Genomic DNA, 16,900 nt, shown 5'->3' on the forward strand with positions numbered 1-16,900 from the left:
TATAATCTTTATGTAGCTAGATCATAAAGAGAATTTATCATACAGTTAAAAGTCTAGGAATTCCCACGATATATCATTTACTACATGGAGAATCAGGGAGGTCGCTGGTAGAATGCAATCTGATTTTGAAGAATGAGTACTGAGTGTTGCAATGGTGGCGCTCTCAGCTGGAGGTGGAAGGTCCACAAATGAGAAAAGAAAAAGGTTGAATTATCTAGCTGCAGTAAGTAAGGGAAATCTGTCCTTACTCTGACTTTTTGTTCTTTCTGAACTCTCTGAACCCTCGGAGAATTGGTCAATGGCCTTAAACATTAATTAGGACATATCCTACTTAGTCTACTGATTGAAATTTTATGAAAACATCTTCACAGACAGAATAAAAAATAATGTCTTAACACCTACGTGGACATTTTTTAACCTGGTCACACTGACATAACATGCAGCAAAATGGCATTATATTTAATACTGGAGATAAAGAATATTATTATCTCCCTTACAGGTGTCAAGAACATAGTTACCTTAGCCTGGTGTGATGTGCTAGCAGAAATCTGGAAGAAAAGAATTGGTAATTCTTTCTGGATACTATGATGATAGACTTGAGGATCTAGCAGCCAGGTAAACAGCTACTCTTCAAAGTTGTTTTTGCATGGTTGAAAGAAAATGTATCACCAGTTTAAATCAGCAATTCTAAATAGAGTGCTACAATGCAGGATAATGCTTAATGAATAAGTGCAGTTAAAACTGTCATGCTTATGGTGATAAAAATAGGATGATCATGGCTCACATCAATATTGCTAATTATGAAGATTACATTTTAATTATTTTTATTTTTAATGAAGGTATTTTTCTCTATTTTTCAAAGATTTATTTATTTTTATTGCAAAGTCAGATATACAGAGAGGAAGAGAGACAAAGAGGAAGACCTTCCATTTGCTGATTCACTCCCCAAGTGAGCGCAATAGCCGGTGCTGTGCCGATCCGAACCCAGGATCCAGGAAATTCCTCCAGGTCTCCCACGCCAGTGCAGGGTCCCAAGGCTTTGGGCCACAAGCAGGGAGCTGGACGGGAAACAGGACCCGGGATTAGAACCGGCGTCCATATGGGATCCTGGCATGTTCAAGGCAAGGGCTTCAGCTGCTAGGCCACCGCGCAGGGCCGAACAAAAGTATTTTCTAAAAGGAATGGTTATATTGTCTTCTGGGTGATGTTCTGTTCTGACTTACAATGTATTTTCTTAACCATGAAATTTGTTCTTTGAATTAGAAGTGAATTCAGTTGGTGCTTGTCTTTAGCTTTTATGATCACAGAAAAAAAAAAAAGAATAAAATATTCTCGCACGGGAAGGTGGTGCTTGTGGCATTCTTTTAGAGCTCCCTCAAGGTGTTTTCTTCCAAGAGATTTTTACAGCTGAATGTGGTCTAAAGCCTCCGTGGTCTCTGTCTCCCCGAACGGATACTGCACAGTGACTCTGCAGTCAGGACAGAAGGAAGCCGCAATGGACAGACTCACCAAGAGAAAGCTGCCTCCACACCGCATGTACTGCGTCTGGAGATACACTTGTTTGTCACAGTTTTATATATGTAAGTCTGTATTTAGTTATAAAGAAGAATGAAGTTATAAAAATATTTCTGCTTCTCTGTTCTATTATGGTGTACTATGTGGAATGGATAGAAATGTGAATGACTCTAGAAAAATCAGTAAATCTATCTATAATTTATACACGAAGGTCCCTTTTGAAATATTGCATAATGTTTCACGTTTTAACGTTAAACAATGGTCATTTCTATTATCAATCTATGTTTGAGAAAAATCTTTATCTATTGAAGTCCTTCAGAACAATCTTAATGCTTGGAACTCACGAACAGCAAATACATCCATAGTCAGGTTTAACATGACAACTATGGTACCTGATGGTATCTGAATGGTACATACAACTTTGGTACCTGTTGTTTCATTGTGAACTCTGCATTAATTTTCATATGTAATTGTCTATATATGGCAGAGATGTGTCCAGTGATTTAGTGATTTGGGAAGAAGAGGAGGTTTCTAGGCACTTTTAAAAGACAATTTTCATGAGTTGAAACTTAGAAAATGACATGTATTTCTTCAGAAGGAACCTACAGTTTAAATGATCAAGTTGTATTTGATTTAACTTTGAGAACTGTGGACTAAGAAGGGACTATAGAAAATAATAAACTACTGAAGGTTGACTTCCAAATATTAGTTATTTATAAAAGTGTGAAGTTTAGTCATCTTACTTGCATGTATAAATAATTTTGATTTTCTCTTGAGTGCACACTTGCTAATTACTATGGACCTATGAGAGTATTCCCAGAAAGAAAAAGAACTAGGAATTATTAAAAATAGAAATTGCAATTGGATCAGCTTGATGTTAATTATCTCAAATTGATTAACTTTACCTTTGCTGTGTTTATGTAGAGTTTAGGGTTTAGAGTTTAGGGTCAGTCTTGTCTAATTTATAATAGAGATTGTAGTGTCTCTTTGTTTGCTGCAGTAAGGTTGAGTGTAAACTAAGCCAGAGGTAAATTATTACAATGAGGTAGAAGCTCACGATGGCATGTGAGGCAAAGCGTAACTATTTGTGTAAGCTGTCTTGACATGTATACTCATGTCTATTACCTAACCGAGTAGTATATGCTACCTAGCTCCATATGAAATTGTTAGCCTTATCATGAAGTTTTATTAATTCGCTGTTGAAATATTTGAGGCAATAATTAGTAATTACAATTTTTCAGGTTATTTTGACACAAAAAGCTGTAAATTATAAAATACACCTAGCAAAATTTATTTTATTGGTTTACGCAGTTAGTTCTTAGATAAACTATGGAAGATAAAGTTTTTTGTATCACTTGTATTTGACATACATATTAGTTTTTTTGTGCAGTCCCAATTTGGGACTAATATACTTGTAACTTTATCAAAATTCCTTTGAGTTAGGTTTTCTGGTGATGAATTTCTTCAATTGTGGTTTTTAAAATAGTTTTCTATTTCTTTTTCATTTTTATTTTATTTTATTTTATTTTTAATATTCATTTATTCATTAATTACATTGCATTACATGACACAATTTCATAGGTACTGGGATTTCCCCCCCCCCTTCACCCCAAACCCTTCCCCCATCATGAATTCCTTCACCTTGATGCATAACCACAGCTCAAGTTCCGTTGAGATTCCCTAATTAAAAGTTTACACCATACAGAGTCCAGCATCCCACTTGTCCAGTTCAAGTTCAACGGCCTCTTAGGGAGGCCCTCTCAGGTTTGTAGGCAGAGCCAGCAGAGCGTCACCTTGATCAATTAGAAGCTCCAACATATCATCAGCAACAGTCCAGGTATGATGAGGCTGGTGCAGAGTCCACTGATTGACATAGTCCGTCTTAGGGTTTCCCCTTGTCCAGTTTTTCGCTGCAAGCATAAAGCTGAGGTGGGTGATTCATCTACTCCATTTTCCATCTTTTCTTGATTAATGCTTTGATTCCTCCATTTTGTTCAGGGGAATCCCCCTAAAAAAAAACTTTGAGGCATTCCCAGTCCAGGCTCCTACATGTACTACTAGTAAGCACAGTGCCTGCCACCGTCCATCACTCCGATCAGCTGATGGTTTTAACCCCTGGGTTGGTTCTCTTCTGAGCCCCGACCTCTATTGGAACCAATGAGTATCGCATCTCTCCCCGGCTCTGCCCATCACACTCTCGTCCCTCACCTAAACCAGTGGGAGGAGTGCTGGTCGGGTGTTGCATTCCCTACTAGCACAGGCCATTTCACCTTGGCATTTTGTGTTTTGTACTGTTTTTTTTTTTTTTTTTTTTTTTTTTTATCGCAACCAAACCCGGCCAGGCCCCCACACAGTTTCAGCACTTGGGCTTGCCAGTGGATGACGTGAACTGACTCAGCCTGGTCTGCCCCAACCCGAGCCAAGTGTATTCCAGTGGGTCACATTCCAAAGCCTCTTCTGGGTTATTTACCTCCATGCTTCTTGCGTTTATTTGTAGAGTCAGTGTCCTGTCAGAGGATCTGTTCAGGTTCCTCCCTCCGACTCCTTCATGGTGTCGGGCTTCACGCATTCTAGCAGGTCCTTCGGCCAGCTCCGCTCTTCAATCCATTCTGGTTCCTGCTGTTGACAGTTTCAGCCCAGCCATGGCTCGTCCATACCCACGTATATGACATATATGGCTCAGATGGGGTTGAGGCCTAGCTGAGCCTGTCCAACGTCTATCCTGGTCCTCCGGAGCACCAAACTGTGCTGTGGTCTAATCCGGCATGGTGCGTCAAAGCCGAATTGATATTTGTGCCAAGGGATTACAACTGTGACCCGACCAGAACTCAGCCTCCCTCCAGTTCCTGTGCCCCTTAGTGGTAGGCTCCACGCAGCCAAGGCCTCCACCACGCTCTCCAACCAGGCCTGTTGCCAGCCAGTGTTAACTATGCCAGAGGTTGCTCTGGTCAGCCCAGAGTGTCCTATAGACTGTCATGCCTCCTGCATAGACTCCACCGGCCCTTCTAAACCGTCCAATGGGGTCAGAGTGTCAGGGGATTGGTCCACGCATGCCTCACACATTCTAGCCCCGAGTATGGTTCTCAAATGCCAGTCAGTGTCATAGTCCTGAATTCTGTGACCCCTCTGCTGATCCCTCATCCTATCAGGTAATGGGGCATCCTGCTGGACAAGCCCGGAATTTTGCCTTTTAAGTGAGCTGATGTTGGCGATCGGCACTATAAAGTGACTACAGACTTCTTGAGATATTATTTTTATAAATCCAAATTTTCAAGTATAAAATCCACTTGGATTTAAATTAATTTTTACAGATTTGTGCAACTATGAACATTATCTAATTTTAGGAAAAAAATCCCCCGATAAACCCATACCAATTAGTATAAATTTTATTGGGCATAGAACTTTTCAGTGTCTGTCTCTTTTTTCTGATAGTGATTTAAAAGTTTCACTACACTCTCCTTTCCATATTATTTCTAATGAAGAATCTACTGTCATCCTCATTGTTCCGGTGTGTATAGGTTGTTCCCTCTTTCCTCACTCTACTCCATTCTCCCAGAATGATTAAGATCTCTGTACATGATTATCAGCAGTTTAGAAATGATGTGGGATGGTGGGTGATGAGTGTACTCTGTGATTTTATAATTAGTTCTCAGTATTCTCTTGAGCCTTGTCTCAGGAATGTGGCTTTCAGTACTGTTTCTGTTTCTTGCCACACAATAGAATATCCTCCTGTCATTGTGGCATAACAAATCCTGTATTTCTTGTTTATTTCAAGTGAAAAAAAAATTCAGATCACTCATCTATGCAGATGTTAACTGCTTGGAAGTATAAATGTATTTTCCATAAGTGGATATTACAGTGTATAAGCTTAAAGAATATTCCAAATACATCCGTAATCTTGACTAGCCATGACTTTTTATTTTTCCTTGAGACTTAATCATGTTAGCATTCATTTGTGCATTTTAAAGAGAGGATAAGAGTCGTTGTCTATTTGTTAGCTTACTCCTAAAATTGCCGCAACAGTCAGGCCTTGGCCTGGTCACAAGCAGAAGCCAGGAACTCCTTCCTGGGGCCTCCCATGTGTGACAGGGGCCTGAGTATCTTTGATTGCCTCCCTTATGGTGCATTAGCAGGACGCTGAATCTGTAAGGCAGACACCAAAACTCAAGCCAGATTCTGATATGGGCTGCTAACGGTCCACCCTGTGCTTTAATCCACTGTGCTACAACACCAACTGCTCGGTTCTAGCCTATAAGCATCTGATATCTTGATTTGTTTATGTATTCAATTAATTCCAATACTTTATGGTCTTTAGACTATTTTATTTGCTTATATTACTCTTTAGTTGTTGATTCTTTTGATTGTATTGAAAATAAGCAGAATTGTGTGCTTAACTTCTTTCTCAAATTTTTTTAAGTGTAAGAAATTGAATCATTTTGTGTGGTAATTTTGTATGCTGCCACTGTACAGCGTTATTAATGTAAACATTTGTTGTGGAGTCTCTAGGGTTTTGTATATATCCGCTTATGTCTTTGCAGCCAGGGAAACTATTTCTTCTCCTATTTGAGTTCGGGTGTATTCTTTCATCATCTCATTGCTTTTCCTAGTGATTAGTTGAATGTAGCAGAATAGATACGTTTTTTCCCATGTACTGGAACTCAATGTACAAACTTTCAGATTTTCTCTATTGATCATAATGTTAGCTGTGGGGTTTTCAAAGTGTCTTTACTTCTTGAGAAAATTTCTTTCCACAGTTATTTTATTTGGAGATTTTATTACAAACTAATGTTGAGCTTTCTCAACATTTCTGTTTTGTTTTGTTTCTGCATGTATTTATGAAGTCGTATTGGGAGAAGCGCTTGGCATAGTGGCAAAAATACTTCTTCAAATGTCCGTATCTTAAGATTTCATTTCAAAATGCTTATGTTCACGTTTTGTCTCAGCAAATAACTCCAGCTGCTGGACAATGTGCAAGCTGGGAAGCAGCTGGGACTGGCACAAGTAGACACATTCCCGCTTCTAAGTGGAAGACAGATTGGTCTCCAGTTTCCTGGCCTCACCTTGGTCCATTACCAGCTGCAGCAGGCATTTTGTAAGCCCCTCAGTGGATGGATTGTCTCTGATTGTCTCTCTGCCTATGAAATACGTGGGTGCATAACTGCTTTAAAAATGCTGCTTTTAAAAGTGATCGTATGACTGTACATACTGTCTGTTTATGGAAAGCGGAGGAAGGGATCCAACCTGCTGCTTTACTTTTCAAAACCTTGCGATGACTGAGGCTGGGTTAGGGGAGGAAGTGAGGGGCTGCGAACTCAGTTATCATCTCCCACAGGAGTTGAAGGAATCCAGGTACGTCATCACAGCCGTGGAGGGGCTGCAAGGCAGGAAAGCAGAGTCAAAGAAGTGCAAAGTGCTACAATGTTGGACACAGATACCCTAGCCAGGTTCTTAACTGATACGGGAAATGCCTGTTGCAGATCATGCTTTTCACATTTTTTTAAGAAAAATATTTCATTCAGTTTATGTGATGTAGCATATTTAATGTACATATTAAACATCTATTAATTTGGGGGCGTCAATCCTATGTACTTGTAGTGAATACTCTGTGATTTCATATTAGCTTCTATTTGCTAGTTTTTATTAAGGATTTTTGTATCTGCGTCTATCAGAGAGCAACCTGTGGTTTTCTTTTCTTGTGTGTCTTTGTCTTGCTGGTTAGTCCCCTAAAGGTGACTTCATAAATGAGGATGGAAATATTCCCTCTATTTTTATCATTTGGGAAAAGTTGAAAAATATTTATACTTTTTTGCCCTGAGTATTGGGCAGACTTTGTGAAGTGCTGTGCTTGTCTTTTGAATTTTGATTACTACTCCTCCAATTTCTGCTTCTTATTGTACTTTTTGGTTTCTGTTACTATCTGATCTGCTGTTGGTAGGTTTTATGTTTCTTGGAATTTATCCATTACACCCTTGCTTTTCAATTTATTGTCACAAAATTATTTATATTAGTTTTGGGATTTCTGTCCTCAATATGTTAAATTCCATATATAATATATATATTCACTATATATAGTGAAACTTCAATAATTTATATATGTCTATATATGTTATTCATGTATATCTGTGTATATGTATACCATGAATATATATTCATATATTTATAACTGTAAAATTGTTACATGATATAATATTGCTTATTAAATGTTTTGTTAGAGGTATTCCTGTGTTACTTTCTCATTAAATAACTTTTTCCATAGATTAGATTGCAAAATCAAAAAATTATTACAAGTGGCAGATACAAATTATCACATTTCATTTTAAATTTAAAAAGTTATTTCTATTTTAGAAATGATCACCTAAATCCTGAAAATGAAACTTTGTATTTAAAATATAGTATTCAACTTTTGAGTACAATAATATGTATATCTCTACATACATAGATATGCCATATGTCATGTACTCTGTTCAATATTAGCCATTAAAATATATTTAAATGTGTATGCAAATCAGAATGCTTATCAGGAAGAAGAACTCAAATTATTAAAAAAACACATCAACTGTCCATCACCTAAGAGCACTGGAGTCACATAATTTTACATAAATGATATACATTCTGGAATCATAACATAGAGATTGCAGTGAGGTTGAAATTAAAAGTGCTGCAACCTTTTTTCAGAATTGGAGTTGACAGCGATGCCTGAGCTATCTCCCTTTGTACTTTGAGTCACACAGTAGTGAATAAAAAGATAGATGACCAGGACATTTTCATAGTGTTTATGAAATCATTTGCTAATTCAGCAAGATGAATTTCTAAATCACAGGACAATAGCTACTTGTAGAGCTTTAAAGAATAGGATATTCAACAAGCAAATGCAACTGCTTTACTGAACTCTCCTTGTACTTTGCTAGAATTAGGATTCATAGTACCTCCCACACAAACAAATTAAACATTTCCACCTTTAATAAACACCAGGAGATATGTTTGCAATGTTTAGTGTACTTTCTCTTGTTATTCCGTATCATAAGATATATTCAGAATAGAATAGTGTTTAAATGAGAATGCATTTCACTCCATTCACGGACATGCCAAATGCATACTGTTCATAAGTTTATCCAGTAAAATATAAGCAGGAGAAAATTAAAAAAAATAAATAGACTTATACCTCTGAGGCAATCCAACCAATTGATACGGAAAGAGTAAGATTTGATAACTAGTCAAGCATCCTATTTCTGGATTATTCAGAGTTTGGAAGGCAAGATATAGGAAACTGTACTATAATCAAATGAAAATGTAAAAAAAAATTCAAAACTGAAATTTGGGAAAATTCAGTGGCGAAGAACAGATTGAAAATTGGCTTAATGAAGACACTGGTAAAATTAAAATAAAAGATTTGATTATAGGAATGAAAGACGTAGCAGCATGTGTGTGTATGTGTGTAAGCGTGTATTGAGACTTTTGAAAAACTTTGTGGGACATTTGTATCATGAACAATGTACTCATGGATTTCAAAATTGTTCAACATAAAATAAAATTATTTTTAAGCCATTATTCCAAGACTTTGGGAAATATAGCCATATCAGTTTTCTATCTGTGAAATGTGTAGAATTCTGTTTATTTTACTTTTCCCTCAGGTTGTTATAAGAATAAGTTAAAAACATTTAGATTGTAGATAAATTAATAACTAATTTCATATTAAAACATTCATTATATAATTCATATACATATGTGATTTTATGCACAATTTTAATAAAACTGTAGATTATTTGAAATTTCAATGAACTCATGAGCTTAAGAAATCCCTATAAAAAGTTATAAACTGTGTCATATAAAATTCTCATATCTGTCTCACTGCTGAGCAGTCATGATGTGTTGGTCAAGTAGAAAAAAATATTGCTTAGACTACTGATTTTAGCATTTTATTGTTTAATTGTCTAAAACATACATTGCTGTGTTAAAGAGAGATACTTATATTTGAGCTATCTTCTGAAGGAAGGCGTGTAAAACTCAATGTTTTAACTTTGTTCCAGTGGAAAACAGAGTGAATTAGAAACTATGCAATAAAATAACGAATGGCATTGATTCTTTCATATTGAAGTATTAGTACACACAAAGTAAGCCCCAGAGTGGAGTGGGACTAAGTCATTTTAATGAGGTAACATTTGCACAGGCAGTTCTAATTGCAGGCACGTTTGAAAAATGAAAACCTTGGAGAAAATCTTGGGATAGCTGGAGACAGCATAGGGATTGCTGACAGCTCTGTGGAACCTGACTGAACCCGGTCTAAGTAAACACCCAGAAGAAGGTGCGACTACGTGCCCACAAGGGTCTTGGAAGTGTATTATGAGCACAGGACAAGAAGCCACAGAGTGATTTTCAGACATGTATTAGTGATGATCTGATTCTCTGTTCTATACTGTTTTCCAAAGTTTCTCTGGATGTGTGTTCACTTCTACAGAGGAAATTGAGGCTTAGATGATTTGAATTATTCATTGACAAGGGTCTTAAATATTCATCCAATACTTGAAACAACAAAACAAAAGCACAAAGGATTTCTATGGATGTATATGTAATACTGAATAGAGATTAGTGACTGGAAATGAAATAATAGTAGCATTTTAACAGCTTAAAGCCAAATCTCTCAGTTACTGATTCGATTCTTGGCCCTTTAGTAATGTCTATCAGAATTCCAAACTATTCTGGAAAGTCCATCATCCCAACAAGAGAAAAATGGTTACTCTCTGACAGGCATGAAACTGTAGCAAAATATGTTAACCAAATAATAGGAAAATGAAAATATCAAACATCCTTGCCAGCAAATTTAAATGTTAAAAATATATAGCTTTAGGCATGAAAATATTTTGCAATTTTTTCCCCTAACAGAGGGAACATCTCCTTAGATCGATAACCAAAACAAAGCACTACCTGGAGGCCAGTTGTAGAAGCATACACTTAAATATTTCAGAGTCTTAACTTCCATTATGTTGAAAACTTTCAGAGGCTATTTTTAAAGATCAAATGAGGACCACTTTGAAAAGCTCAGCTTGATTAAGAGCAGACAGCACACATTTAAAGAACAAAAGGAATAGCTCACTACTTTTGTGAAATATTTCAGGGACTTCACTCCAGGTAGACAAATGTGGGAAGGAAGCTAAGGAGGATTTTAAACTTAGATGTGTGGAAAACCGTTCACTAAATTCTTTCCAACCATGTAAGATCAGTGGCTTGGATCAATAAAACTAACAGTAAATTGACTCACTGTTCTGAACAATGAGTTATGGGAAGGAAACAAAGATACTAGAAATATCTTTTTGTGGTCAACTCATTTTTAAAAATTTAGCTTTTTCATAGATTAAAAACAAGTCTCACCTCCTTAAAGTGAGTAAATACAAAGATTATTTTCATATACTATTTAAAATTAAAATAATTAAGTAAATAGGAAAAAATAAAATGTGTATTTTATACAATACTTAAGGAAATAGAAGAGTTTTCCTTTTGTAACTACTGCTTTACTAGAAAGGAGAAGAGCACTAAATGGCCAGGGACAATTTCAACCATTACCTAGTAAAATGGCAGCTGGTTTATTTTACTATTTGAATAAATGCACTATATATGTGTATATACATTTGCACATGCATATCTACCATTAGTGATGAAAGCAGTACATGGAGGCCCTCATTTTTGGAGGATGGCAGGGGAGCACCACAGCTCCCTGCCATCATGGAGACTTCTGTCCCACTGGGCTGAGCTGTGTCAGTGAGCCCCCGGTTTTCATTCTTCACATGTGTTTACATCTCAGCAGAGAGCTAGGACTAGCGGTAACTAGCAAGTACATAAATACTTATAAAACAATAACCCTTTCTATAGTAGTGTGCCATTAACAAAAAAGCCTGAGGCTGGTTTGACAGAATAAAGAGCATCCCACGTGGGCGTTAATCCATCTCCCAGTTTCTCCACTTCCAACTGAGCTTCTTCTTAAAGGCTCAGAAAAAGCAGTGTAATGTGGCACCAATATTTCATTCCTGTCACCCACGTGGGAATCCCTGACAGTGTTTCCGGTTCCAACTCCGGCTATTGTACCCACCTGGGCAATGAATCGGCAGCTAGATGTTCTCTATCCTCCTTTCTCCATCTCTGCAACTCTGACTTTCAAAATAAATAATCAAATGTTTTAAAAAAGGACACTGAAGCCTTACATAACAAATACATGGAGTCATGGAGTTAATTAAAAGTTAGTGTTTAATTCTAACATAGTTGACCAATCAGGTCAGGGGAATGCAGTAAAGAAGACATATCTAAACCAAAGTTTAAGTTTGCATGAGTTCTGTGGTCAGATAAGTTGGAATTCAGATAAAGAAATAATTATTTTCCAGAAAACTGGGCTAGTGTTTGTAAACACATAACAGAATAACAGCTGCATAACTGTTTTCCAGCTGTTAGATTTTAAAGTGAATGGTGTTAAAAAATGGTGCAGCTTTATTGTCAAAGCACAAGAGCTTAACATTTAACATTTCATGGAGAATGATTAGCAAGTTGGAGCAGCACAATTGTAGTGTGTGTGTGTGTGTGTATTTAATTATGTTTTATTGTTGTTTTATGATACAAGTTCATAGGCTCTGGGATTCCCTGACCCCCTCCCAATGTGTCCTCTCCTCTCCCCACTGATCTACCCTCTAGTATTACATTGAATGGTCCTTCATGAACAGTCATAAATATGTTTTGAGAAGGCTTGCCTTCAGTGAGAAAGCATGGGATGAGATTGTTAGAGCAATGATGCAGCAAAAAGAGTACCTTAAAAATAAAGAAGCAGAATTTATTAACTTTTTAGGAAAAAAACAGAAGGATGTGATTAATTGCATTTGCAGTGATGGGAAGGAAAGGTTTTAATATGACTCAGTTAACTGAACTGGGCATTAAGGCAGAAGGTATTAGATGCAATATGAATAAAATAGGAAGTGAACGTTTGTGTGTAGTGAAAAAGAAGGTCAAGTTTATTGCTGTCGAAGTTAAAATTCCTGTGAAAAGACAAGTTCGTCATGTCCCATAAACATGTCGATACCAGTTTCAAGGTTGAGAGCAAGGTTCATGACAAGAATCAATGGGATTCCCTTGAAAATACATGCAGCAGAACAATGAGAGGAGGAAGGCCATTCCAATGGACACCAGGGCTCCAACAGCTCGTGGAGGAAGAGACAATAAGGAGAGCAAACAGTGGACCAGGAAGAGAATCACCAACAACTGCTTTGAAAATGGAAGATAGTGAATAGTTTCAGTAAGATAGGTCAGTGACATGAAGGGACAAAGAGATGAATACAGTCTCACCTTCTGGATCATACTAATTACTGCAAAAGTCCTTCTGAGAGATGACTATAACACATGGATGGAGTGTTAACTGTAAACAAAATTAAGAAAAACAATAAAAACAGCAAGACAAGGATGACAAATACACTCAAAAAAGTCTTCTGGGAACTGATATTTTATAACTGTGCAATATTCCAATTGCGGTAAACAGGCATGCATATTTCTAAAAGAATAGCATCAAGAGGACAGTTTAACAACACTGTGTGAAAAAGAGAGAGCTGAGCAACCTGATCGAGTGTGCACAGTGAGTAAGGAAGTAAATGAGGCAAAGGCAGTGGGAGTCCTTTACCCGAATCTCAGCTGGACTTCTGATAAATTGTTAAGCAAGATGCAACTAATGAAAAATCAAGGAGTTTTGAATCAATGCTATAACAAGCTGGAAAGGAAGATGAGTGGCTACAGAGGGTTACAGTGAATGGGGGTAAGTTATGTTTGAAGGACAAACAGCAGGATTCCTTTGAGTTCAGTATTATTAAACATTCATTTCAAAACCATGAAACAGTTGTCAGAAAGTAATCACAATCAATGCAAGTGGCAGTCTGAGCTTCTTCTTGCGTGCAGTAACACCAGTGATTGTCTAAATTCAATTCCGTTATACTTTGTGTCCATAGATCATTTCATCTAAAATCATAATATTGTGCCTTGATTTCAAATACCTGTAAGGATTTACAAACTAAGTTTTCAAATCTGTTCATTTAGTAAGCAACAGAACGCTGATACTTACAAGCACTGCAGCAGAAGTATTGTATAAGAACGATTGCCATCACCTCCTGCAGGAAAAGGGAAAAGAAGAAACATAATGGCTATTTCTTACAGAAGGATCAAGATAAATGCTTGGTAATTATTCAAAGTGTGCAACTGTTACCAGGTGAACTTACACAAAACAGGATAACTTGAGGGAAAAAATAGGATGGAAGCCAGCACAATCAGATAAGAGAAAGGGTAGACAGTTTCCAAGAGGATTAAAGAAATTCCATATGCAATTAAATTCTCAGATATCTGAATTGTGTATTGAATTATCATGGTGGTATTTCTATATTTAAGCATTAAAATAATGGCACTTAGTTTATGTAGTATAAGTCAAACAAAACACTTCCTCAGAATTGGTTCTGCCATTCTCTTCTACAAATCAGTGTCACTATATATACCCAACTGACTGTTATATGACATGAAGTATCTATTTTCTGTCTTCTACAACTAAAATCCCTTAGCTCTTTTTACACATTTATGTATTCATTTTTTACCTAGTAAATGCATATCTTGTATAAGACACTGTTCTAGATCTTTAGAATTGAAAAATTCCAAAACAAATCGCTTAGATGTTTTGATCCATATTCTAGTGAAAAACAAGCAGATAAACATAAACAATGATTGATGCTAATGAACACCAGAATATTTTATTTTAAATGGAATATATTAAAGTCAGTGATTGAATGGCAGATTATTTTCTTGCTTCTCACAACAGGTTTGTTCTTGATGTAAGGGATGCAAAAGGGACATGTGTGCCATTGGGGAGTGAGTCATTCAGGTATCAGGGCTGGGGACTTTCCACAAGTAGATTGTGTGAGGACACCGAGATAAATGCTAACCTATCAGACAGAAGAGAGGCAATCACAACATTATAATTGGAAGGTAAAGTTGTTGAGGATGAAAGAAGAATGGCATTGAGAGCTGAGAAGAATGCAGATGACAGAAAAAAATGGCAGAGTTCACCATGGATTTGAAAGCCAGTGGAGTGTTTTCATAAGAAAAATGATAGAATTTGAAGTAGGGCTCTACAGAACTATTGGGTGGCAACCAAACTCTCCATGGACAGGGCTGGAATTAAGTGCAACTTAGCCATCTAGTGGAATGGAAAGCGTTTCATCAATCAAAAGGAATCCGTTGTCTTCCTTAACACTAACTTTGACAATAGGACTAGTAATCTCTCATTAGAAATAAAAATTATTTTAGGAAATTCCAAAATGACATGCTTTCTGCATTGAGTTCTGTTTTTTTTTTTTTTTAACTTGTTACTTGGTTTGGGGGGAAATATATGTTTCTGGTTCTAAACCAGATCAATTATTTACTCACAGAGCATCTTAGCTTTAATTGCCTTTTCTATGGTTACCAAGGTGATATCACTCACACTTGGTGATTCTACAAGACAGGAATGCAAAACTTGCAGTGCTAGAGGGGCAGCTGTCCCTTCTCCCATCTCCTGCCCCAGGGAGAGGTGGACCAGCCATGTAACAAATGTCCCTTACAGAGAGGAGAGAAGGGCTGAACCTCAACATCATGAGAGGAAGGATTTGTCTCTGAGAAGAGAGATTAAATATTCTTTGGAGGTCTCTTTTTTAAGGGTTGTTGTTTACATATCCTTGAACCTAATAATGTCAGTGTACTTCGCTCTGAAAACCATGACCACACAGACACAGAAAATGTGCACAATGCTTTGTTTCAGACACAACTCTTTGATTGTATTTCATGTTGTTGTGTCTCGTTTACTATTTTGCAGCCACAATTTCCTTTTAGTTCCGGTAATGGGAGGGCATCTTGCATGGCTGCCCTGCTGCTGGAAATTTCTGTTTCTAGGCCTCTAAATCACTCCTCTCTAGCTTCAAATCCAGATCAGGAAAGTCTTTCAGAGACATCATCAGCCTAGCCACCAGAGAAACCTTCTTGCCACACTTGATACATTTTATCTCAATGTGCAACTGTGTGGCAGGCTTCCCTTTGTTTTTGCCTATCTAAACTGAGTTCAAAGTTGGGCAACACATTGGTTTGTGTACATGTGCGTTTTTAAAAATGTGTCATCACAGAACCCTATAAATCAGCAGTGGAATCATTTTATAAAATCAAGAAAATGAATGGCAAATAAACACTCTAGCGAAATAATGACAGCTTGCAGCATAAGAATATACTCTTCTGTTTCCTCACATTAATGTTGCTTTATATTAATATTTTTTATGATCATACTAATAGTTATACCTATGCAGGTCAATGTTGTTACATTGTAATATATAAACAATCAAACTTCATAGTGATAATAAACTTAGTCATATATAATAACAATGTATTTAATATAACATAACTACCACAACAATAGATTGACATGTGATAGTACTTTATCATAGAGATAATCTCTGAGAATTTCATTTTACTATGAGTTTTCTTATATGATGCTGATAATGATTAAATAAATGAAAGGAAATTATAATAGAATATATTTCTCCGTAAGATTTAATTTTACAGAGATTTTGTTTCTTTTCACAAATATTCACTACGGTTTTGTTTCATCCAATGCCTATCTCACATCAAAGAATTGCTTTGAATTTATGATTTTGAAAATTTTTGATTATGTTTATGTATTTTCTATTTCAATTTTTACAAGAAAAGCATCAGTGAAGAAGCATGAAAATACTAATCTGCTTGATACCTAGATTTCTCCTTTTAATTTGTCTTTGGTTTTATAATTGTATGCAGCCATAAGTTCTTTGTTCACATTTTTTCCTAGCTTGAGCATGGGTTGAAGAAAAATATCAATAACTATCATAGAGAACACCAGGAAGTTGGGAGGAAGATACATTTGACGGGAGATGTAATGATGTTAGACTGAAATATGTTAATTTTGAGATGCCTACAGGGTAATAACTAAATTCATGGAAAATGCAGGTAGGTATCCAGTTTTGGAGTTTAAGAGAAGACCTGGGCCCGGTGTGGTAGCTTAGCAGCTAAAGTCCTCGCCTTGAACATGCTGGGATCCCATATGTTTGCCAGTTCTAATGCCGGCAGCCCCACTTCCCATCCAGCTCCCTGCTGTGGCCTGGGAAAGCAGTTGAGGATGGCCCAAAGCCTTGGGACTCTGTACCCATGTGGGAGACCTGGAGGAAGTTCCTGGCTCCTGGCTTCGGATTGGTATAGTACTGGCTGTAGAAGTCACTTGGGGAGTGAATCATCGGATGGAAGATCTTTCTCTCTGTCTCTCCTTCTCTCTGTATATCTGACTTTGCAACAAAAATAAAAAAAGAGAAGACCTGGGCTGACA

This window comes from Ochotona princeps, chromosome 11 (genome assembly GCF_030435755.1).
Source record: "Ochotona princeps isolate mOchPri1 chromosome 11, mOchPri1.hap1, whole genome shotgun sequence".
NCBI classification, from domain to species: Eukaryota; Metazoa; Chordata; class Mammalia; order Lagomorpha; family Ochotonidae; genus Ochotona; species Ochotona princeps.